At 39.0% G+C, this 26,077-nt stretch overlaps 1 protein-coding gene and 1 long non-coding RNA gene across 8 annotated transcripts in view; one reads left to right on the top strand and one right to left on the bottom strand.

The window, feature by feature from the left end:
* LOC125467177 (uncharacterized) overlaps nucleotides 1-10,796 on the bottom strand; it is a 31,339-nt gene extending 20,543 nt beyond the window's left edge. Inside the window, exon 1 of the long non-coding RNA XR_007250586.2 lies at nucleotides 10,644-10,796. This is a non-coding gene — a long non-coding RNA (uncharacterized LOC125467177). The remainder of the gene's footprint in view (nucleotides 1-10,643) is intronic.
* Nucleotides 10,329-26,077, top strand: part of glceb (glucuronic acid epimerase b) — a 100,100-nt gene continuing 84,351 nt past the window's right edge. For 5 of the 7 annotated variants that reach the window (XM_048562643.2, XM_059639332.1, XM_048562640.2 and 2 more), the window contains exon 1: nucleotides 10,329-10,654. The gene's annotated coding sequence lies outside the window, so the exon portion shown is untranslated. Of the gene's footprint in view, nucleotides 10,655-10,928; nucleotides 11,004-26,077 lie in introns of those variants that run through there. The other 2 variants (XM_059639329.1, XM_059639331.1) reach the window with 2 other exon arrangements.

Genomic DNA, 26,077 nt, shown 5'->3' with positions numbered 1-26,077 from the left:
AAGGACCACAGGGAATGCTTTATCTCCCTCTCCATCTCTATTAATTTAATCATCTCCCTCCCTCCCTCCCTAATCTTTGGTATTACTGCATCAAACTTAATGAGCTTTGCAAATACATTAGTCAACTTGAATACAGGTGATAAAGAGATGAAAAATACCATGGATGATTTGGTGATGGAGAAAAGCTTTTAGGTGGAGTGTGATAACAGTTGCAGATATAAAGACATTGTCCTTACTCCTGAGTCAGAAAGTGCCATTCAAGTCCCACCTGCTCCAGAGGTATGTAATAACATTTCTTAATAGGTTGATTTAGAAAATATCTTGAGGATATAGGAGGATCATGTGGTATAGTAGTAACGTCCTGACCTCTGAGTCAGGAACCCTGGATTCAAGATCCACCTGTACTCGACAAGTGTCACACAGTGTCTGGGTAGGTGATATATACATATCTTTCAGCATAGAGAAGTACACTTTTGAAGGAACTGCTACTTAATTTTTGGTCACACTTCAGCCTAAACTCCTGATCTTCAGTTAGTGTAAAGACTGGGTGGGTGGGAATCGGAGCATTTCCTCATGCGTCTGCATCTGAGCCTGATGAGGTGGCCATTAAACACACCAAGCACAGGGCCTTGAAAGGAGTTGTGAGACTCAAATTCCTACTTCTCTTAATTGTACATCTGCACATGTTGGGCAATGCAGGAGCAAGACTGCATTATGTCTGCCCAAAAATAACTTTTTACTTTAACTTTGCTAGATTCTTTACAAGTTTTGGTTTCTGTTGCAGTGTAAGGGATAATCACTCTTCAATTTGGTTTAATATATATTTGATTGATTTATTTTCATTTGTCCTTTCAAAAGAGCCATTTACTGAAGGTGCATCATGTTTAAGTTCGGAAGTATATGCTTGCACTATTTCACTTTACAAATGAAAGACTTAACATCAGTTCCTGTCTCAACTGCCTTTCTGGAATAGAACTTTGGATGTAATTTCATAGCTGGCCATCTGCCAGCATTTACCCTCAATATAAAAATCCTCCTACCCTTCTTCTTCAACTATATCAGACTAAATTTTCCAAAGATTCTTCTGGTGGAAGAATGAATCTTAAAAATTGATCCCTTTTGTAAAACGAAGTTGTGGTGAAAGAAGTAGCAACTGTTATGGTTGTCATCATAGAGAGAAATACAACATTGCAACTATGCTGATAAGTACAATGAACAATATGTCTCTAGGATCTCTCAGTACCAAGCCTTAGAGGAAGAATTCTGGGTTCTGGAAAAATACAGCTTTAAGGCTTTGAGAATGTGCAAGAAAAGAAAGACTGAGACCAGTCAGAAGTTTTGAAGTCTTATACAACAATGACTTAGGCAAAAATGCAATACATTTGCAAGACTCACAAATTCAGCACAAGGATCCAGGGAGAAGAAAGCTTCATTTATTTCGAGCTTCGGGTGCTGGTGAGGAATGCTCAAAGGAGTAAGTACCATAATAAACTTGATAAAATATAAAATGCACAAGGCCATAAATGAGAGGTTGAGGGATAACAGTACATAACATGCTTATCAAACAAAAAATCTTGTTCTGTTTATTCCACTTGCCAAATTGAAAAGGTCATTCATTAGTTGATTAAACCGAAGATGCATAGAATGGTCATCCATAGCTATGCTGACTTTTCAGCATTAAACACTGACAATTATTTCAAAGACACCATATCTCCTTCCATTGCCTCAAGTCACAGAAACATTGCAACCCATTGTGTATAAATAAGTAGTTGAGATTTTAATGAAGGCTCAATAATAACCTTTGTACAGTAGCAACACCTGCTTCAGTTCTTCAGGGCAAGAAAGATTCAGCTGAACCTCTGTTCATATTTCATCCACCTCCACTGCATGAGCCACACCAGGAAGATATGTAAATTTATTTACTCAATAACGTGATACATGCAGCTGTTGAAGATAGTCTGCAGCTCATCTTAACCCATTTTTTTCTTATCGGTACTCTGTTCTGTAGAGCCTGCTGATTTTAAATGTTTACACCAGATTTGTTGAATATGTGTGCATGTCTCACCTGGGAGGAAACTGCCACTCTGCAGCAATTAAAATTACACAAGTGTGAGCGAGAGAATTTTTCAGAAAATGCTGCCAATATTTACTGTTCAATTTCAAGGTGACAGTATTGTTCCATCGCTTCACCCCTCTCAATTTCTGCAACCTCCCTGGACTCTACAAAATTTTCTATGCTCCTCAAATGTTGGTCTCTTGTGTTCTCCTGATTTTATGGTCTCCATGACGCATTGATATCTTCAGCTTCCTTGGCACCACGAACTCTGGAATTTCCTGCCCACATATCAATGTTTTGTTACTCTCCTCTTTGAAAGCAGTTCTTACAACCTATGCGCTTGATCATGTTCTTGGTCACTTACCCTAGCCAATGTCACACACAGCTCAGTTCATTGACAAATTTAGCTCGATGAAGTTACTACAAAGAGAAACAATTTAATGCTATACGTTATGAAAATACAAACTCTTGTTGTTACTGCTAAAACGATTACTTGATCTGGTCTGTGTAATTGGTTCCATATGGTTATGTTAGTCTCCCTCAACACTGCGGACCTTGTCCCTATCAATGGATGTCACTGCCCAGTAAACAATGAACGTTGTTTTGCTTGAATCTGGTCCAACTTTTATGTAGTACACTGCTTAATAAGCACACAAAAAGAAAATAAGGCTCACTACGAATGCTAGGTCTTTGCCTGAAATACGTTCTTAGTACCCATGTAATCTTGCTCTGCCAAGCACAAAATTCCAGCAATTCCTAAATAACCCTAATATGTTAAATATTAAACCATAACCTTATCAAGGCTGAAACCATCCTGTTCAGTTCCTGACCGATGGTGTTAGGTCTCAGATACCATATTTGTTTGCCTTCCCAGCCACTGTATCTGGGTTGCTTATTATGTACTGTAACTTTAGAAATTAATGTTCAGTTTACGTGATGCAACACAAATATACTCTTTGAATGACGTATCACTACCTATATTGCACGTTGGTTTAAACACTGTAAAATTACTTCAGTAGAAATATAAACACAAGGGTAAATATAAAAAGTGGTGTGGTCTGAGCCAATACAGACCAGTTTCACCCTGTGCTATGAGCTGAGTCAACTTAATTTGCCTGAAGTAGGAATTGAGGTTCTACAATTATTTTCAGCAGCTCAAGGGCAGAGATGAAAAATAAAGTTAACTAGAGCCACCTACATTGTCATAGCCTTCAGGGCTGACCAGTGTACCCATCTGTAAGCCCTCTTCCCACACTGTACCAGTGGATTTTGCTGGAAATTAAATGTCTCCACAGGCTGGGTGATGACAGGATTACCTCTGAATCTTCCACTCTCGAATACATCCATACCCAAACAAATAAGTACAACTTTGTTCCATTACTCTTAAATAGCCTTTGACATTCATTATCTGAGTTCACAAGAATAGACTGTCATGGGCACTTGTTAATTCCATCCTTTACCGCTGTGTGCCCTCAGGATGCATGGGGCAACTTTTTTTAATTTAAAAAAAGTAATAAGATTATTAGATCCATCTTTAACTCTAAATAGCAACTATTTTTGATTTAGTTAATTGAGGAATGGCATTCATATACATATTGGGATATTTCTAATAACTTCTCATCTGTTAATAACAATATAGATGCAAAGCATGGAGTATGATCATTCATCTCACTTGAATGTCCTCTTTGGTTCAGAAGTAGCAATCCAGCCCCCAAGACAGAAAGTTGGTGGTTCAAGGCCTGCATGAACAATTCATCACATAATCCAAGGTGGCATGTTAGTGCATCGCTGAGGGAGCAAACCATTACGGAATTTCTTTTCAATGAGATGTTAAACTGAGGGCCCATTTGCTCTAGAAGATGGGATTTAAAGGATTCTATGACATTATTTAAAACACAAGGTGTTCTACAACATAACTAAAAGAGAAAGAAAGACTTGTATAGGCATAGCACTTTACATAGCAAACGATTATCTCAATGTACTTTTCAGCCAAAGATATACTGTCCAGTGAAGTCACACTTTCTAACACAGGGAACACAATTACCAACTTGCTGAGAGCAAAGTCCCAAGAACAGTAAAATTGATAAAGACTAGTTGTTTTTTGTGATACTGATTGATGGATAAAAATTGGCCAGGATACTGGGGTTAACTCCTCTGCTTTTCCTTGAAATAGAACAATGGATCTTTGCATCAACATGACAGAGCAAGAAGGGTCTTTAGTTTCCCACCATTCCAAAGCTCCAATACCTCAGCACTCTACTGCAGCGTGAGAACTGATTTTTGTGTTAAGTTGTGAAGTGGTATTTAAGCTGAGAACTTTGTGACTGACAGGCAAGACAGCCATAACTGACACAGCCATACAATTATCTTGTTGCTGTTGTGGCACTTTATTATGGACAAGTTAGCTGTTGTGTTTGCTGCATTGTAGAATTCACCTCAATTCAAAGATACTGTTTTGGTTTTAAAGTGATTTGGATATCCTAAGGTTCTTAACGGTTCTATACAAAATCAGTTAATCTTGTTTGTTGAGAGAAAAATGTTGTGTCGGACAATTATCTGTTCTTTGAAGAGGGATGATGGAACCTTTATTTTCACCCGTACAATCAGTTTAATATGTTTTCTGAAAGATTGTATCTCTATTTTTAAAAGTTCCTTAGGTACTGCAGGAAGAGCAGCCAAGGTTGTGTTTAATTTCTAAACTGGAGCTTAGACCCACAAACGTTTGATTCAGTTTGAGAGGTCAAATATCCTATTTTTGCTCCTAGTTATTAGGTTCATTGATTCAGAGGAAAGGCTGACAGTAAAAGAGCCAAAATTAACGACAGTCAATTCCTTGATGTCCGATAATAAAGAAGTGATTTTTTTTCCAGGACAAAAAACAAAGTTGCTGGAAAAACTCAGCAGGACTGGCAGCAGTTGTGAAGGAGAAAACAGAGTTAACGTGTTAGGTCTAGATTAGATTCCCTAATGGAAACAGGCCCTTCGACCCAACAAGTCCACGCCGCCCCTTGGAGAATCCCACCCAGACCCATCCCCCTATAACCCGCACACCCCTGAACACTATGGGCAATTTAGCATGGCCAATCCACCTAGCCTGCACATCTTTGGACTGTGGGAGGAAACCGGAGCACCCGGAGGAAACCCACGCAGACACGGGGAGAATGTGCAAACTCCACACAGACTGTCGCCCAAGACTGGAATCGAACATGGGTCCCTGGCGCTGTGAGGCTGCAGTGCTAACCACTGAGCCACCATGCTGCCCCAAAGAGTCCGGTGACTCTTCTTTAGGATGGAGTGATTTTTTTCAGACCTGCAAGCTTTAATATTATTTGAGATTTTTATCAAAGTTGTTCCAATTCTTAGGATAGTTGTTAAAGATCCCACCATAACTGTCCTGAGAAAAGCAGAATTTTCACCCAGTGTCCAGCACTTCTTCTTCAACTGATCTTGCATCTGAATGTTACTTATGGAAACTTGCTGACTGCAAAGCAGCTGCTACTTTTTACCACATAACAACAAGGGCACTTCAAAGCAATCCATTGTATTTTTAAAATCATTCTCAGATGTGGGCGTGGAGGGTTGTATTAATTGTTCATCCACAGTTTCTGCGAAGTGGGGCATCCTCTTCAGGAACTGATGTAGTCAGTGGTTTTTTTAAAATGTGTTTTAATACATTTGAGAGGGAAAATCAGAGTCATTTGATAGAACAACTCTCCCAGTAGGCACTAGGTTTCCACCCCTGAAGGAATAATGAACTACCCGCAATCTGAATTCACGCTCACTTTAACTATACCAGCTTTTTATTTCCAGTTATAATTGAAACTGAGCTTAGACTTGCAAACTGCCATGATCAGGTTTGAATTCATTTCCAATAACAAAGCAACAAGATTACCTTATTTAAATATGTAAAATGCTTTGAGATCAAATACAATTTCTCAACTCATAATTATCTTGGTCAATACACAAAGGGGTACAGCATACGGCAGTGTTGTCAAAGAACAGTCAAATGTTTTCAGTTTCTCCTTGAATTTAGGAAAGCTGAATGTTACTTTACTTTCGTCACCTTAGATTACATAATACTCGCATTGACCATGGGGGGAAATTTGCAGATGACACAAAAATTGGCCATGTACTGGAGAATACAGAAGATAGCTGTAAGCTCCAAAATGATATAGATGGATTGGTGGAGTGGGTAGGAAAGTGGCAGATGGAGTTCAACTCTGTTAAGTCTGAGGTAATGTATTTTGGTGAGGTCAAACGGTGAAAGGGAATACACAATCAATGGGAACATAGTAAGAGGGGTTGATGAAGTGAGATCTTGGCAAGTTAAATAATCCTTAAAAATAGAAGTACAGGTAGATAAAACTGTAAAGAGGAGGTATGGAATGCTCTCTTTCACTGGCAGTGTTACAGAATACAAAAGTAAGAGTATAAAATAGAAACTGATGGTGACACAACTGGAGTGCTGTGCGCAATTCTGGTCACCACATTACAGGAAGCATATTTACTTGGGACAGAGTGTAGTGAATATTTACTAGGATGTTGTCAGGGTTGGAAAATTGTAGCCAAGAGGAGAGATAGGAGGGTTTAGGGTTGTTTGCCTGGAACAGGGAAAGCTAAGGGATGGCATCATTGAGGTATACAAAGTTGTGAGCAAGAGTAAACAGGAGGAACTTGTATCTCTTGGCAGAATTCAAAGACCGGGGTCACAAATTCAAGCTCAGGGGCAGAAGGAGTAGAAGGGGACACGAGGGGAAAAGTACTTTTTATAAACACAGAGGATGGTGTGTATCTTGAATTCAAGTCCTGAGTTGGTGGTGGAGACAGAGACCCTAAATTCTGGATTTGAAAAAAAGATACCTGGATCCGCACCTTAAGTGTTATAAACTGCAGGATTAAGGGCCATGTGCAGGAAAATGAGTTTAGAAAAGACATTTTTTGGGTTCACACGGACAATCCTTCTGTGCTGTGTCGTTTCTATAGTTCTAATAGTTTAACAGACATTGAGAACTCGAGAGTTATATTGTAGTGTAGCAAAATTGAGATTGTCCAAAAGTATTGTCAAATCCTTCTGAGGAGAGGATTGAAAATGCTTAAATTAGAAAAAAAAAATATGATAAGGTAATTTTGATTTTTCCCCCATTGTTTTGAAGTCTGAAGAGAGTTTGAACTTTAATGAAAGGTCTCAACAGGCTGAAATGAATTTTATCCCTTACGCAGCTTGGCTAGCTTAGCTGGTTCCTGGCCTACACATTCTGTGTAGCCAACCATAACTTGGGTAACTCTGCTGGATTGACAGAGGTAATATTGTGAAAATACATGTGACACTGAATTCCAGTATCCAGATTTACTTTTCAGTTGCAATTGGTTGAGCAGGTTACATGTCAAGACATGAATGGTGTCCATAATGGTCTTGTACAATGCAAGTCCAATCGAAGATCTACAACTATAAAATCTTGTATTTATTGTGTACCTTAAACATAATCAAATGTCTGAATGAACTACACAGAGACGTTTTAAAACAAAATGCCCTGAACCATATAACAGGATATTATGGCAAATAACCAGTTTGGTCAAAAAAGTACATTTTTAAGGAACTCTTTAGAGGGTGAAAGCAACACAGAAGTTTAGGAATGGAACCTCTGAACTTCAGACCCAAACAGTTGAAGGAATGCTTGCCAATAACACAGCAATTAAAATTGACAATGTTCAAGAGGCCAAAATTACAGTAGTGCTATATTTAACCATATGAAATAGAAGGAATGGTCCATTTTGCTCTGCAGGGATCATGAACGAATGGGTGCTAGGGCAAAGCCAAAAGTTAGAGTAAAATCCAACGAAGGTGCTGCACTGTTGAAAGGTCACCTGGTTCAATTAGCTTTTGCCTTCACACAAAAAGACAATGATAGCACACAAATCATAAACAATAACATGCCATCCCTCCATGACCTCACTCTCCTATCAGTGTATTGTCAAAGAACAACAGAGCACAGGAACAAGCCCTTCAACCCTCCAAGCCTGCACCAACACATTTTGCTCTTCTGTATTAAAACTGTCTTCACTTGTAAGAGCCATATACCTCTAATCCCTTTGTCCTGGTGCTTCGTGATTGCTGCTACTGTATCTGCTTCCACCATCTCCTCTGGCAGCACATTCCAGGCACTCAATCATCCATTGTGTGAAAAACTTGCCTCATAACTTCTTTTAAATTTCATCCCCTTGCAGCTTGAACCTGCGTCCCCTAGTACTTTCGCACTCTGGGAAAAAGCCTCATACATTCCCCTTCAGCCCAATACTTATCCACACCACACTAAATCAAGTTACAAGCACCTCTCATTTCAATGCTGCATTACTGATGGCCAAACCTTCAGCTTATATAAGATTACCCAGTCTTCCTCCTTCAAAACATTAATTAAAGGATACCTCTTTTAAACTAGGTTTATGTTATCTTCCTTATATGAGAACATAAGACAAATCCAAGCGAACAGAAGTAGCCATTTGGCCCATGAAAACTGCATCCACCATTCAAAGGGATAGTAGCTGATCTGGTGATCCTTAACTCCACTTTCTTGTTTATCCCTATAACTCTGGATTCTCTTAATTAAGAAAAACCTGTCTCTCAGCTTTGAATACATTTAAGAAAGTAGCATCAATACCTCTCTATGGTCAATGTGCTTTGATGTCCTATGCTGCTTCTGTAAAGCTTTTTGGGGTGTTAAAGGTGCTTTACAAATGTAAGTTGCTGCTGCAAATCAATTGTATATTTACAACATTTTCTGTTTTTATTTCAGATTCCCAGAGTAGGCAGGAATCATATCAGCCCATGATCTTATTGAACAGCAGAGATGGGTGAAGGAGCTGAATGACATACATAGAATCCCTACAGCACGAAAGCAGGACGTTTGGCCCATCGGGTTCATACCTTCCTCTGAAGAGCACCCACACAAACCCAGCTTCTAACCTACACATCCCTGGACACTACGGGTAATTTAGCAAGGTCAACCCACCTAACTTGCACATCTTTGGACTGTGGGAGAAAACCGGTACATTTGAGGAAACTCACGCAAGAAATCCCATACCTCTGCTCCTCATCCACAATTTAACAACCACGGGGTGGGGGGGGAAGTGTGTGAGTGAATATGTGGAGACGAAGCCTCAGAGACAGAGAGGGGAAACATTAGGCAGACAAGGTAACTGTTGTCTGCCTCCACTTATCGGCGCACTCCTTTCACATCCACCCACCTCAAAATAAATATCAAATAAGAACCAAAAGAACTGCGGATGCTGTAAATAACAAGTTTTTTTAAATAGACATAAAGTAATTGACACAAGGACAGAAATTGCTGGGAAACTCAGCAGGCCTGGAAGCATCTGTGGAGAGAATGCAGAATTAATGTTTCAGGTCGAGTGACCCATTTTCATGAGGGTTATAGGTAGAGTTAACGGTAGGCATCTTTTCTTCAGGAAGTCTAGGGAGCACATTTTTAAGATGAGAGGAGAGAGATTTAAAAAAGACATGAAGGGCAAATTTTGTGCAAGAGGGTGGTTTGTGTGCAGAGTGAGCTTCCTGAGAAAGTGATGGATGTGGGCACAATTTCAATGTTTATAAGACATTTGGATAAATATAAGAATAGGAAAGGACTGGAGGGATATGGGCCAGGAGCAGGCAGGTGGAACTAGTTTAATTTGGGATTAAGTTTGGCATGGACTGGTTGGACCGAAGGGTCTGTTTCTCTGCTGAATGAATCTAATCTATGACAAAACAAAGTTGCTGGAAAAGCTCAGCAGGTCTGACTGCATCTGTGGAGGAGAAAACAAAGTTAACTGGGGTTCTGACGAAGGGTCACTGCATCTGAAACGTTAACTCTGTTTTCTCCTCCACACATGCTACCAGAACTGCTAAGCTTTTGCAGCAACTTTGTTCTGGTTCAAAATAAATCAGTTCTGAAGAAGGGTCACTGAACCCTGGAAACATCACGCCCATTACTCTCCCCACGTATGCTTCAGGACATTGGTGTTTTTGTTTCTGGCCCAGATGCTACTAGGTCCAACGAAGCCAAGGGGCGTCTTCTTCCAACCTCTAGTCTGGCCAATCAGCAAGCACACACTCCCGCCAATCGAGGGCTTCGGTGGGCGTGATTGACAGTGGCAGCGACACCCACGTACTCTCAACCTCCTCCACCGTTGCCCCGCCCCTTAAATAATCCGGGATCGGATTGGTTGAGGTACCCTTCAGGCCCCGCCCCATGCACGCGGATGTGGGAGGCAGGGTCACCGGTCAACCACCTGCACAGCGTGACGTCCGCCGCTCGTCAACTGGAGTTGCGGCCTCCATCGACGTAGCCCCCTCCCATCTACCCATAAAACAAACAAAAAAACTCCTAAAAGAAGAAAATCCACGGCGCATCCAGCAAGACTTTCCCCTCGTCAAAGCCACCACCCACACTCCCCGAACCAACAAATCGGGAGCGACAGTGAGGGTGGAAACCCTGCGATATGCGAGCGAGCGAGTGTTGTGTTTTACCCAAGAAAAAATCGGTGATTAAGTTTTAAAAAAAAGGCAAGGGGGCTTTGCAGTCCGGATTACCTTCTGTTCAGGTAGGCCTCTTCAACAGTGCAGATGCAACCGGTTTTCACCCAATTTATTTATTTACCTATCGCTGTGTTCACTGTGGTCCCTTTGGAAGCCGGGGCTGGCAACGCTCGCGCGGCAGCCGTTAGCCTCCAACGAATCCCCGCGCTTCGCTGCAGCCGATTGGCCGACCCAGTTCAAGGGGGCGTTGTTCGCTTCCGGATGCTGATTGGCCGATCCAGGTGCAAATCCCTGCGTGACGGGCCAGATCGGATGCGCATGTGTGTTCCCTCCTTGTCACTCCTCCTCCTTCCGGGTGTGTGGCTGCCCCGGGGATGTAGTTGGCGAGCAGATCTCTTGCCTGCTTCTGTCCGGGTAAGGTGTTCCCATGCAGAGTTGGGAGCATTGTGGCTTTTGATTTCTGATCCTTCACACCATATACCCTCTTTCGTATATGTCTCACTCACTCCTGCAAATGTTACATTCGCGGGCAATAATAGTAGACCAGCGGTTGGGGAAAAAAAAGAACTGAACTACAACAAATCCTCTGGTGTCAAAATCAGTGCCTCTGTTGTGATGACTGAACGCATCCTGTGGGACTGAAATGTAAGGCGTTTAGGTTTTTTGTTAAATCGCGACAACCAGTTTCTTGGCACATCAGTAGTTGAGAATGCGCCCTCTGGTAATTTTCTTTCTTTCAGTTTTCCCCGCTCCTGCGTAAGATATCGTATGTGTATTTTACTGCGATGCTTGCTTTATCTCTTGTAGTAGAATTAGATTTTTTTTAAGATGGTGCGTGTGGAATACTAAAATCTCAAGTTCATCATCGTACTGCAAATTATTAGACTAACATTTAGTGAGAAAGTAACAGGTACGCAAATCGATGCTACTCCATGAGATTAGAATTTTAAATTTTGTTAATGAAAGTTTAGTAATCCAGTATAGTGTATTTATTAAATGCCAACTTTACTTTTTTTTATCTCGTCTGATGTTTGCTGTACATCTTTGAAAATCTAATGACGTAAAAGTTAAAATGAGTAAAGGGCTGAACTCGAGTGTGACCAAATCTGATTTGAAAATATGAGCTTTTTGATTAAATTTTGAAATTCAGTACAGTATGTTGAAGAGGCACAATATTCATCTCTCAGTTTTACAGTGTTTTGCGTAACTCCAGACAACTCCTTCAATGTGTGAATTTAAAGGATGGGCAATCTGTTACTGTCCAGCTGTGTTTTGTTTTGCCTTACTTAAAATGGAATATGGTAAAATCATTCATAAATTGTGTATTAATTCAGTGGGATCTTGAAATATTAGCACAATTCTGTCTAAAGTCACCAGCATTTCAATTAAGCGTAAATAGATTTGTGTGGAATTTATTTATACAGTGTCTGTCTGAGATATGCCAAAAATAGAAGTAAAAATCACTACTTTGATTTTTCCAATCATATTAAGATTTGGTATGTGTTTTGAAATACATTAAGATGAGGTGAGGTACATGTTGATTTCTCTAGTGGTGGGAGCAATTTGTGAGGGTAATTTAGGAGAAGGGAAGGAGAAGGTCGTCACAACGTTTAGTTGTATTTGCTTAAGTGCACTTTCTTTTGAAGTGTGTTGCTGTCGAACGTGCCTCTGGTTAACATTGTGCACAGAGTCAATACTGGACAACTATAATGTGTTTGTGAAGGCTTTGTGACGATTGTTTAGTTCAATTTGACCCCTCTTAACATCAGCTTGACTAGACAAGGGTTTATTATGTTTATGGTGTTCTGAACTTTTTCATGAGAAAAGAAGATCAATCAATCTAAGTGTCTCTTGAGGGTCCACCTTATTCTGATTTTTAAAAAATATGTATATGTAATTATTTGCTCTGCTTTAATGGGTGTAAGTAGGAATGAAAGACAATATCCATTTCCAATCAGATGATAAAAATCAGATATTTGTAAAGGAAAGTGACTTTCCTTTATCTGATCAATGTACCACATTCAAGATCAGTGGAACAGGGAGGTAGTCAATTTATTGCGAAGCCTAATATACAACGCATTGATTTATTTTCAGTTTCCACTCATCCTGTGACAGGATATGTATTGATGATTCTTTTTCACACTTATTTGAAAATAACATGTTTTCTTTAAGCATTCAAATGCATTCTAAAACAAATAAAGCTTTGGATGAATTGCATAATATGAAAGATATGGTTTGGATCATTCGTTTTCAGTCTGTTTCTCTAACTAATACCAAACAACAAGTATTTGGCTGCCCTCTTGTGAAATGTTCTATTGCCTACATTTATTTCATGAATGAAATCATTGGGTTTTTGCAAATACTTGTTTGAAGTTACTACTGTTATTGTATAAACAAATACATTAGTTTATTGAAGTTAGAAAGCTGTGCTTGATGCTATGAGAGAAATATAAGCAAATCTTAGAAACAAACTAAGATAACAATCAAATCAATATAATTTTATTCTGCAGGGTTTTAATCGTGGTAATAATACATTCATGTTATTTCAGTGGAACTGTATGAAGTCATTAAACAATATTTTTCACTTTTATGCTTCGGTTATGCTGACTTGCACTGGAAATTTCCTCACATGGGACAACCACTTCAACATTTTCATTGCAAGGATGCTTTTTTTAAATAAGTGAATTAAAAACATAGTTTTTCCTTCCGTGATTTTACTGAATTTGGTTTTGAACATTTCTCTTTCTGAAACTCTGAATTAAACAAAAAAACACCTTTAAATGCAAGAAGAAATAAATCAAGCAACACCTGTGGACAGGTTCCTGTGAAAACCAAATTGTGCATGTTGGCACTTGCACCTTTTTAAGTTTTTTTTTATTCAGTTATTTGTTCCTAGCGTGTAGGTGAGCCTGGAAGTATAAAGGCCATTATGTGCCCGAAAGACATTGCCAACCCTACATGCAAGTACACAATGTCCCTTTCTCAAGGAAGTTAGTGAGGCAAATGAATGATTCTTTAATGCAAATTGTTGGAATAGTTTTGCCAAAGTGCAGTTTGAATTCTTGATATCTGGGTTACTACTGTACATTCAGTTCCTCTGCCACCTTTTCTTTTAAGCATCATGATTTACCTTGGATGTGCCTTGGTTAAGTCAGTCAGCGTGAGAGCTTGATGCAAGGTTTCTCCCTTTTTTTTTCTATAAAGCTTTTAGTATCTATTTTACTTCCAGAATGAATACAATGAATAGTGAGTCTATGCTTTTGTAACATTTGTGGTGTCTAAATGCCTCTAAGCTAAGTTGAGTGTTCAATTAAAAATTAATTACTGTTCTTCTTCCCTTATCAGTCCCTCTCCCCACAATTTGCACTATATCCTTGTTATACATTTAAGGTGGGCATTATTTTGATGTTTCTAGTTATTTGCTTTTGTTTTTCTACTATAATGGAATGAAATGTCAATTCATTGCACAGTACGTTTTCTAGACTTTTCTGAAGTAGCAAGTCAGTAAATAGTTTGTCCTTCAGAAATCAGAAAGTTTTACGCCCAGTTATTTCAGTGTGTAGACACTGGTGTGTTGATCAATTGATAAATAATTGCAATAAATACTGGTCTTGTCCACCTCACCCCTGTGATGGGTATCTTTTGTCTTAGAAAAACTCACCTATGCATAGCATAAATTAATTAACAGGTCATTCCCTTTAACCCGGGAAGAGCTGCTCTACTCCTCTTTGAATGGTATCATGCAGTGTTTACTTTTTTTTTCAATAGACAAATAAGGTCTCTAATTAATGTCTTTTGAAACTGGAATGGGACATGAAGATATTACAAAAAACTACATTTCCTGTCTAACTTGTGTAGTATTTTGAAAGCATTTGAGAATTCATAAATTTTGTGAAATTTGTTAACCTCCATCTACTGTGGGATGGATGACTGACTGTTAATGCAGCTTCTGAAAGTACTGTCCCTTTCCACAGTGTCCCTTAATTAGCTTGTCCAATTACAGATAGAGTGAACTGAAGCCTACATTATTTTGTTCTTAGCCCAATATGATTGCCTCTCATGTGGTAATGCCGAGGTGAATAACCCCTTGCCTAGTATTTTTTCCAATTCAAAAGCTGTACGTAAATGTACAATTTGGCCTCAAACCTTGGATCAAAGGTTTGTTGCATTCTAACATTCTACTCCAATGTTGTGACTTCCATTTGTATAAAATATATTTTGTACAAATAAATTGTAAACACACACCATTTTTATGCCAGAATTGGTCAGAGCAGACTGATTCCGACAGTTATATTTTTGTTAAATTGTCAAGTTCCTGGACTATGTAGTAGTACATGTTTTGAAAAACAGTGATATGATGAGGAAATGCTGGAACACTGGGCCAGTATTAGTTTCCAGAGATTGTAATCATCAGGGTATCTCATAGGTTTAACAGCAGTGTTTCAACAGCATTTTATGTGAGGACTGCTCTGTACAAAATACAAAATAAAAAAAAACAAAATTTGTTGCTTTTGTAAAACTGAACATAGTCATATTTGATTAGAATTATTAAAATAAAACTTCATTTATTCAGATTCATCTAAATACATTGATCTTTGATAATGCATATATATTTGTACTCATCAGCTTTGAATTCTATTAGTCATCTCTCATTATTTTGAATATTAGTTATTTGCCAACAGATTAAGTCAGATGATGACAAAACTGAATGTTGTATTGAATTATGCAGGCTTGTATGTGGAATGTTCCCTTTGGGCAAAGTTTATCTTGATAATACTGCTTTTTAAGTTGCTCTGTGAACACGGCACTATTCCAAGAGCCTAAAAACCTTCAATCTACTGTAGCTTTAGTAGAAACAGTATGTAGCTATTTTGATCACCGACTGAAATGTTTTCTAGTTGGTATTACAGAGGATTCAATGTGAAATACAACAACAATTAGGTATGCTTAAATTATTTCCATGTGTAACTAACCTTGCAGTGTTCTGGGATATAAATGTATTAAATCTAGGGTTATGCTTCCAAAATAATGTCACTTATGCTGTGTAGGTACATTCCAGTAATCAAAATGGTTCAGGGGTTAGAAAGTATGTTTTGATGTGCATCACACGTACAAAGATGGTATTTCCATAGCAGCCCTGAATTTGAAGTGTCCAACAATTGGGCATTTCTTTGTTTAAAAATGCCATTTCTTTGTTCTTAGCTGTGTGGAACTCATCAAATTCTCAATATTATCTGTAAACTACAACAGTGTAAAATATGTCTGTGGAGTGACACTTCATTAATTACGAAGAAAAGGCCACTTTCCAATTTCTCAAATGTTCAAACTTATTTATCCGAATTGCAAAATGGTCAATTTGGCTATTTAACACTTACAAATATTACAAATCCTGTAATTAGTAAAAGATCTGGTTTTTAAAGAGTTCCGTAGAAATAACTAGTTAGCTTTTTAAATCCAGCCTATGCATGTACCAATTTAGATGCTTTTAAAGAAACCTGAGGTATTGCATGAAGGTTTGGAATTGCTTCATGTCAAATGTGTGTCCAATAATGCAGGCAACATTTATTAAATTAAACTTTGAGCCTTGTAGTCAAGTGGCACAGATGAAAATTGTAACTTTTTTTTCCCCAATGTTGCCATGCTCTGTAGTGCTGGTGAAATAAGTCTAAACAGTATTGAATTATTTCAGCTATGTTAAAGCAGAGATAAAGGCAATTCAGGACTGTATGCCTTTTTATAAACTGTTTTGTTTTTCATTTAAATGTTAGTGCATATGAATTCAAATTACTCAATTTTTTTTAAAGGTTTGTTTTTAAAGTTGATGCTGGAGTGAGCTATGTAGTGAGAATATTGCAACTTTGTTTACATGCCATTCAACTCTGGCTGATCTTTCCATGACAGGAGAAACTGTAAATTAACTGAAGCAGTCCAAGCTTAGATGCAGCCAGACCTGAATATTATTCAGGCTTTAACTGCCAAGTGGCATGCAACATGTCAGGCAGTGACCATCTTCACCATTGTCCCTTGACATTTAATGGCATCACCATCACTAAATTCCCTACTGTCAACTTCCTGAGAGTTATCATTGACCAGATATTGAACTGGATTAGTCATATAAAATAATGGTTTGAAGAGCAAGTTAAAGCCTAGGAATCTAGGGTGAGTAATTCACCTCCTGACTTCTCAAAGCGTGTCCACCGTCTGTAAAGTACCTGTCAGGAATGTGACGGAGGACTTACCATTTGCCTAGATGAGTGCAGCTTTAACAACACTCCAGAAGCTTGAAACGGTCTGGAAGAATGCAACTGCTTAACTGGCACTGGATTCACAAACATTCACCCTCTCCACTTCTCAGCAGCAGCTGTGTGAAGTATCTACAAAATGCACTGCAAAAATTTACCAAGACTCCTTAGACAGTGACTTCCAAACCACAACCACCATAATCTTAAAAGAACAAGGGCAATATACACATGGGAACACCACCACTGTGAGTTTCCCTGCAATCCTCTCTACGTCTGGACAGTGTTGCTGCGTCAAAATCCTGGAAGTCCCTTCCCCAACAGCGTGTGGGTCTACCTATAGCAAATCTGCTGCAATGATTGCAGGAGAAGGCTCACCATAACCTTCTCAAGGGCACCTATGTATATGCACTAAATCCAGTTCTAGCCAGCGTTGTCCACATCCCATGAAGTGAGTAGAAACCTCTTGTGATTGTGAGTTGTAATAATGTGCTGTTCAGAATTATACTGTGCAAGTCTTCGTCACCCTGACTTTCAAATTGCTGAGCAGTTCTATGTGATTTAAAAAGTATGGTGCAGTATGGATAAAGAAGGTACAAATGAACACGTACCGCATATGAACACTTGAAATATTGTTTGCATACAGACTTCAAACAGTATGTACTATTTATGACATCTCATTTAGGCAATACTTACCATGTGAAGAGATGTTCCAAGGCTTTTGTAAGGAGGGAATAATGGATATAAAATTGGAGGTAACATAGGAGATTTAGAAAAATAACCGAAGCTGTTTTCAATAAAATATGCTTTGAGCTTTTTAAAAGGTGGTGTAAGTAGGTCACAAGTTGAGACAAGTCAGATGAATGCACAAAGATGTGATGGCCACGGGCTACTGCATAGTAGTGGAGTTGATACTGCACTGCAAGCCAGTTGGAAATAGAGTGACTGGGATATATTGCTGTGGCATGCATGAAGGAATTTGAAATGCAACCCTGCGAGTCTTTGGTCAGTAGGACAGCAATTGTAGATTGTGGTGTTTTGGCTCTGGAATTTTTAAATATATTATGGAAGTTTTGAGTTATAAACACAAAGCTGGAAAGGCAGGGACTCTTTTCAGTGGAATGGTAGGTGGTTGAGAAGCAATAGGGTTAGGGTTAGGAGTTTTAGTTAGTGATAGAAGTTTTATAAAATAACGAGAGATATAGATAAAATTAATGGTAGTTGTCTTTTCCACGATGGGTGATTTCAAGATTGGGGCCACATTTTTAAGGCGAGAGGAGAGAGATTTTAAAAAAACAAGAATTTTTTTTACGCAGAGGGTGGTTCGCATGTGGAATGAACTTCCTGAGAAAGTAGTGGATGTGTGTACAGTTACAACATTTAAAAGACCTTTGGATAGGTACATGAATAGTAAATGCTGAGGGATATGGGGCAGGGGCAGGCAGGGCTGTGGGACTATTTTAGTGTGGGAATATGTTTGGCATGAACTGATTGGACTGAGGTCCGTTTCTGTGCTGCATGACTTTACGGTGTGTAGGAGCAGCTTGTGGAAAAATCTGTTTGCTCAAAGTAAAACTGACCCAGGGTTGTACATCGAATGCTAAGAAGTTAGAAGTGAATGGTCCTGCCAAAAGACTCACATTTCGAGTTTAATGTCAAGTCATATAGATAATGCATAAGCACTCGGAGATCGAATTTTCGGGATGAATTAGTTGAAGGCATGGAAAAGATTCAACACTTTTAAAACACTGCTTAATTTCATAAGCCAGTTATGTCTGAACTGGTTCTAATTGAAGTCATGCTAATCAATGCCAAAAATATTTTGCAGTTCAATCAAACTTGCTGCCTTCTCCAGATTTTGCCTTTGGCTGATGAATTGTATTTTGTATAAAATCATGTTTATTTTCACACAATTAGATTCCAGAGATAAAACCGAGGCGTTTTTTTTATCATAGATAGTAGGAACTGCAGATGCTGGAGAATTTGAGATAACAATGTGTGGAGCTGGAGGAACACAGCAGGCCAAGCAGCATCAGAGGAGCAGGAAGGCTGATGTTTTGGGCCTAAAACCTTCTTGCTCTTCTGATGCTGCTTGGCCTGCTGTGTTCATCCAGCTCGACACATTGTTATCTCATTTATTTTAACATGCTTGCTTGAATTGCTACATTGGTAGACTTGAGTTTTTTGGCAAAATTGCAAGTGCTTGATGACGTTATAGGAGCTACAGAAAGAAATGAAGAGTAATGTGAATATGTAAAAGTGAGAACAGGTTATTGTCAACAGTTTTTATTTCAGGTTTGTGTAAAGACTGTGTTAATCAGATTCTTCCCTTGCAACACCAAAGATTGAAAGCGTGTGAACCTTGGCTTTCAAAACAAATCCACATTGGATTGAGATCCAAACTTTGGATTGTCTACTTGCTGTGCCTGTTAAATGAATAATGATTATGAGCATATATCGTAGTGAGCATGTAAGAGTGAGAGTTTTCTGGTCAGCCATGTGTTGGAAACAAGGTTGAAAACTGCCAACAACGCATTACAATATACTTGTAAATGTGTATGCTGTCACCACAGTAACACGTTCCCAAAGGAATAAAGATCTCGCCCATTCTGTAATGATACATTTGACTCTGGGCTGCCTTATACATATATAAGTATATACGTCACTTTGAAAGGGGAATTCATCAAAACATAAGGGCACTAAGTAGCAAAAGTGTAGGACAAGACTTTAAAATTTTGCATGTGGTATCACAGTATCTGGATCTTCAGTCCTGGAAACTTGAGGGTATGTGCAGCTAGCCAGATCTAAACAGGGGCATGAGTAGCCTATCACGTCTCAGGTGTCTTGATGTGCAATTGAATTTTTGTTTTGAAACTTTTCAATTTGAAGATTGTTTAAAACTTTTCAAAATATGATCTTTTTGAGGTTAATTTTGACCTTCTAGATTAATTACCTCTACAGTTATTTGAATTTTTTTCTTTGAAATTTATCATTTGACTCATTCTATTATTTGTTTTCCTGCTTTTATAAATTTTATTACATTTTTCTTCACCTATCCAACTCCTATCAAATATTTACTAACTTGTACTGTAATGCATTCAGTGAAAGTGTTTGTTTCCTCAGTGTAGTCAATTTTAAATGCTTAATGTTTTCTGCGCATACCATCCTTTTGCAGTGTACTTTTTCACAAAAATGCTTGCTGTAATGCTAGTAGTTAATGTTCTGTACTTGTCACGTCTGGTGCATATCTGCTGAATTTGATTAAATAAATATAATGCATGTGCAAGATACTGATGTGCATTCTGGGAAGAATTCTGCATATTTGTAAGGATACCTGAATTTTAAAGGATGTACTATGTTGTAAAATAAATGCCCTTACTGTTATCATAGGCAAATCTGTTGCATTCAGACCCAGTGCTAAATCTCTCTTCTTAATTGCAAGGTTTCTCAATACTGTGCAGTATAAAGTATGGTAGCATAGTTGTAAAGTCTTTGGACTAATAATTCAGAACCTTAGCTAATGTTCTGGGTGTGTTTGAATCCCACCACAGCAGATGATAACATTGAATTCAGTAAAAGGCTAGCCTAATCGTAACCAGTTAACGACTATTGATTGTTGTAAATACTCATCTGGTTCACTGTCATTTAGGGAAGGAAATCTACTATCCCCGTCTTGTCTGGTTTCCAAGTGACTCTAGGCACACAGCAATTTGCCCTCTTGGCAATTAGGGACCAGCAATAAATTTTAGCCTCGCAAGTGATGGCCACGTCCCATGAATGAATAAAAAAAAAATTGAGTTTTGCAACTGTCACGAAAGTGCTGAATATTAGGCAACAAAGCTCAATTATAACATTTTAGAAACCTGATCAATAGTAAATTCTGATAACAGGAAATATGACATTACATTTCATAGTTGATATAATTTTTATGTTGCAATGAATATTTTGGGTGAGGACTGGTGAGTGGCTTTGTTTGAGGCATATTGAGAGTGCCAGAACTATTGTTTTCAGCTCCTGCCACAAATTTCATTTTTTAGCTACCAACTCCATCCCTCTGGCTGAACTATATTGTTTGCGGACTTGGTATCACATTTGACCACCTGGGCTTCTGGCTACATTTTGGTAACAAACAGTCGTACAACACAGAAACACACCCTTTGGTTCAACTTGTCCATGCCGACTAAATGTTCCAAACTAAATTTAGTCCCATTTGCTTGCATTTGACCCATATCCCTCTTAAACCTTTCTTATTCATGTACGTGTTTAAATGTTGTAACTCAGTACAATCAAGTTCAGAACACCTTGATTGACATCCCATACACCAGTTTAAACATTCATTCTCTTTACGACCAATGCACCATGTCTTATAAAATAGAGGTCACATGTTTGTGATATACTGACATCTAGAAGGACAAAGGCAGCATTTCTTGAGAATGCCACTGCCTAGAAATCTGTCCTAACTTGGAAATATGGCACCTTTTTTTTGATCAGTGATGGCTAAACATCCTGGAACTCTGCCTAATAGCATTGTGAAGGTACCTTTGAATGCACAGACAACAGTGGCTAAAGAAGGGGCTGACCACCACCTTCTCAGCTGCAGTTGGGGCTGGACACTAATTACTGGACTTGCTGATGACCATCAAAGCCGTGAACTAACTTTTCTTAAACAAAACACTCCATCAATGGCAGCTGTGTTTTCAGTTACCAAGGCCCTAAGCTCTCAAATTCTAGACACCTCTGTTTTTCTATCTAATTTTCATCATCAAAGACACCTCTGAAATCTACCCTAATCAACTTTGATTAACCACCTTAATATTGCTTAATGTGGCTTAGAACATAGAACATAGAACATTACAGCACAGTACAGGCCCTTCGGCCCTCGATGTTGTGCCGACCTGTCATACCGATCTGAAGCCCATCTAACCTACACTATTCCATGTACGTCCATATGCTCATCCAATGACGACTTAAGTGTACCTAAAGTTGGCGAATCTACAACCGTTGCAGGCAAAGCATTCCATTCCCTTGCTACTCTGAGTAAAGAAACTACCTCTGACATCTGTCCGATATCTTTCACCCCTCAATTTAAAGCTATGCCCCCTTGTGCTCGCCATCACCATCCTAGGAAAAATGCTCTCCCTAACCACCCTATCTAACCCTCTGATTATTTGATATGTTTCAATTAAGTCACCTCTCAACCTTCTTCTCTCTAATGAAAACAGCCTCAAGTCCCTCAGCCTTTCCTCGTAAGACCTTCCCTCCATACCAGGCAACATCCTAGTAAGTCTCCTCTGCACCCTTTCCAAAGCTTCCACATCCTTATAATGCGGTAACCAGAACTGTACGCAGTACTCCAAGTGTGGCCGCACCAGAGTTTTGTACAGCTGCAGCATAACCTCTTGGTTCCGGAACTCAATTCCTCTATTAATAAAAGCTAAAACACTCTATGCCTCCTTAACAGCCCTGTCAACCTTGATGGCAACTTTCAATGATCTGTGTACATGGACACCGAGATCTCTCTGCTCATCTACACTACTAAGAATCTTAGTGTTCCATTTTGGTTTATTATAACCTTGTGATGTGTTTTTGAGGTTTACTACATTGACACCAGTTTGTACTTACATTACATCCACAATAAAGCTAGTTTTGTATGCGGAAAGCTATGAGCTACTATGTAGTACCTAATGAAGCGATTAGGAGCAACTTTCAGATGACATCTCAAAGGAAAACAAACAAGAATTCTGTTTTATGGTCTGCCTTCAGATTTCTAATCTATATTCTTTGAAATTAAGGACCTCATGATCATGAGTAAAGAAACCATGCTAAATTACCTGTAGTGTTCAAGGGTGTGGTCGGTTATAGGGGGATGGGTCTGGGTGGGATGCTTCAAAGGGTGGTGTGGACTTGGTGGGCTGAAGGGCCTGTTTCCCCACTATAGGGAATCTAATCTAATCTATAAGAATTTGCATTTCTAGACAGCCTTTCAAATTTAAGTATATCAGCCTTTTTAAAATTATAGTCAAAAGTAGTTTTGAAGTACAACTACCGTATTGTTGGAGACATGGAGCTACTGATCACAGCAAGAATCTGCAGACAACCAGATAATCTTGTTTTCTTTGTGATGTTTGTTGAAGGATAAGTATTGACTAGGACACTGGGAAGAAATCTCTCGGTAGTAGATTTGACAACTTTAGGTACGTTTAAGTCATCATTGGATAAGCATATGGACGTACATGGAATAGTATAGGTTAGATGGGCTTCAGATCAGTATGACAGGTCGGCGCCACGTCGAGGGACGAAGGGCCTGTATTGCGCTGTAATGTTCTATGTTCTATGTTCTATGATGCCTAATTGCTTTCTGCCCATAACCAGCAAAATTTCTTCAAGTAATAGAAATTAAACTTTAAAAACATTAAACATGGATTTGTAGGGTTTTTTCCCCCAGATCTACTTCATGTTTTGAGCTAAAGAACTTCAAGAAAATCATAAAATCCCTACAGTGCAGAAGCATGCCACTTAGCCCGTCGAATCGATGCCAACCCTCTGAAGAGCAACCCACCCAGAGCACCTCTCTACTCTGTTCCTATAACCCTGTATTTCCCATGGTTAATCCACCTAACCTATACATCCCTGGACACTATGGGCATTCAACTTCGCCATTCCACTTAACCTGCACATCTTTGCACTGCAGAAAGAAACAGGAGCAGCTGGACAAAATCCACGCAGACACTGGGAAGATGTGCAAATGTCACACAGTCACCTATGATTGGAATTAAACTGGCCTCGTGGCGCCGTGAGGCAGTGGTGCTAACCACTGAGCCACTATACTGCCCCCAAGAAGGAGTTGGAAATTCTGTTGGTTAAAGTGCTGTCATTTCATTTGAATTTCATAAACTGCAAAGCAAATTTCTGTCACACTTTTATGTCCATTTCGTATTTGATATGTGCTAAACTGCAATATTGCAAATTTTCTGTTGTGGATAGAGCTGACCAGGGATTTGAATTGAACAGTGTATGGAATCATAAATCAGGTTTGGTATCTCAATCCCCAGATTTCCAAGGAACATCATTTAAATATAATGGCTGCCTTTGTATGGATGGCTGTACAGCATTTGTGCCTAAAGTCATGTTCAAAACTCTGCAACAAAATGGCTTTTGTCCTGTAACAGCTACTGATATTGTTTAGCTGTACTATGTATACCTTTTTTCTCATCTTTGTCAAACACACACTGATTTATTTTCTCCAGCCTGCATAGATCAGCTGCAAAAACAAGCAATTGATTTGCAAAAGAAATGGGTGATACTTTATTCTTGCTTGACTACTTTGTATTGTAGGGAAAAGGAATTGAAATCAACAGTCTGGTGCCAAGTAGACATTTTGCAGGGAATTCTAGGAGGGAATGGTATCACACCAAGAACATTAGCTTCCAGTGGCTGAGTAAAGGGAAGTGGACAATGGCATCGAAGGATCAGCAGTGTGGCGGATGCAAGCAGGCATTTGCAGCTGGAAAATGTATTTCTAATAATGAAATCTTTTTAATTTGATTTTTGCTTCATGGTATAATTCATGGAACTCATCAAGAATATGCGTGGAAACTATATGCTGGATACTGCCGGGCTACCTGTTTATCCTAGATTCTTTCTCAGTCTGTACTTTCTTAACTTGCAATGTGACCAACTAATTTAAATGTGAAAACCCTGCAGTTCTTGGCCTGTGGAGCCACTGACTCCAGCCGTTGTTCATGTTATAAAGTCCAGAGCTAAATTTTTGTAGCTGGTGACAATGTTGCATGTCTAGTCAGCTGGGCCACTGGGCTGTTGTGATACAGTGGTAATGTCCCTACCGTTTTGGGTCAGAAGGCCCAAGTCCTACCTGCTGCAAAGTATATAATAATATCTGAACAAGTTGAGAAGTATCAGAGGCCACTATAAGTGCCATGACCACACATCGCAGGATTCATAATACACAAAGCTGAGCTGCCTTGCCTTGCCTTGCCTTGCCTTGCCTTGCCTTGCCTTGCCTTGCCTTGCCTTGCCTTGCCTTGCCTTGCCTTGCCTTGCCTTGCCCTGCCTTGCCTTTACTCAGAATTTTTTTTTAAAAAATGAAACAGGATGTTGCTGATTTTTATGAATTTCTGATTTGCAAATGCTCCTACTTAAGAATGCAATCCCATGCATTACTCTTGCTTGACTACATTAAAAACCACACATTTCCTGTACTTACAAACAGCTGCTTTACATTGTCCTGCATTGCGTTTCGACTTGTGTACAAATCAACTTGTGAATTAAGTCCAGAATAGAGCCCTTTCACAACCTAGGTAGTGCCTGTAAACTGGAGATTAATATCTAGAATTTCTTGTCAACTGCTTGCTAATCACTTGTTTCCATATGTCACTCCTTTCCCCCCCTATTGATGTCAGGTTTCAAACTCCACCTATGCTCTATTCTTGCTGGCTGTTTTGAGCTCTGCTCAGTTCTTATTCCTTCTTGCCACTCGCCAAGTTGTATTGTTGCTACATAAGTTTCATTAAAGCTTTTATTTTGTTTTCATGGTTTTCTGTCTTTTCAATCTGCTTTAAGAACAGTCCTTCCCCGGACAACCCTGCAAAACTACCACTGAAAACAGTGTAGTAAATTATCTTGTGCTCAGTCCCTAACAGTCGTTACCAACCAATCAAATAGTGGCTTTCTTGTGAGGTCACTTTTTTCATTTTGCCGTGAAACTTGCTGTTGCTGCAGAAAATCAGCAGCATTAACCCTAAGCACTAGTGAGTTTACCCATCTTTGTAGCCCACTAAAGCTGTCACTCAGAATTTTTTTTAATTCAAGTTTTATTATTAGTTTCAATACTCAACTTGGAGTGTAGAATTTGAGTATCGCTGAAAAGATACTTACCTATTTTGTCAAAGCCAGAGAATGACTGTCACTTGCTTTGTTTAGTTGAAATGGGTACAGTGTTGTGCACATTCTTTCTGCAAAGAATAAATTTAACATGTAACTTCCAGTCCGTGCAAATATGCTACACAGCGAGCTCTTAAACTGAAGTTTGTCAGCATAATTCTTTGCGTACTTAGAATTACTTAGCAATCTAAAATTGTGGAATTGCATCTGTTGTGTCCAACAAAACAGCTGATCACCATTCTCTGGTATAGTCCTCTGATCAAGGCCTTCACCAATCAGAATCAACATCACTTGTTTAAATTTAAATTTTTACATTTAACTGTCAGTTGTCATTGACTGATGCATTCT

This window comes from Stegostoma tigrinum, chromosome 33, assembly GCF_030684315.1.
Source record: "Stegostoma tigrinum isolate sSteTig4 chromosome 33, sSteTig4.hap1, whole genome shotgun sequence".
NCBI lineage: Eukaryota > Metazoa > Chordata > Chondrichthyes > Orectolobiformes > Stegostomatidae > Stegostoma > Stegostoma tigrinum.
This window is presented reverse-complemented; position numbering and strand designations above follow the sequence as displayed.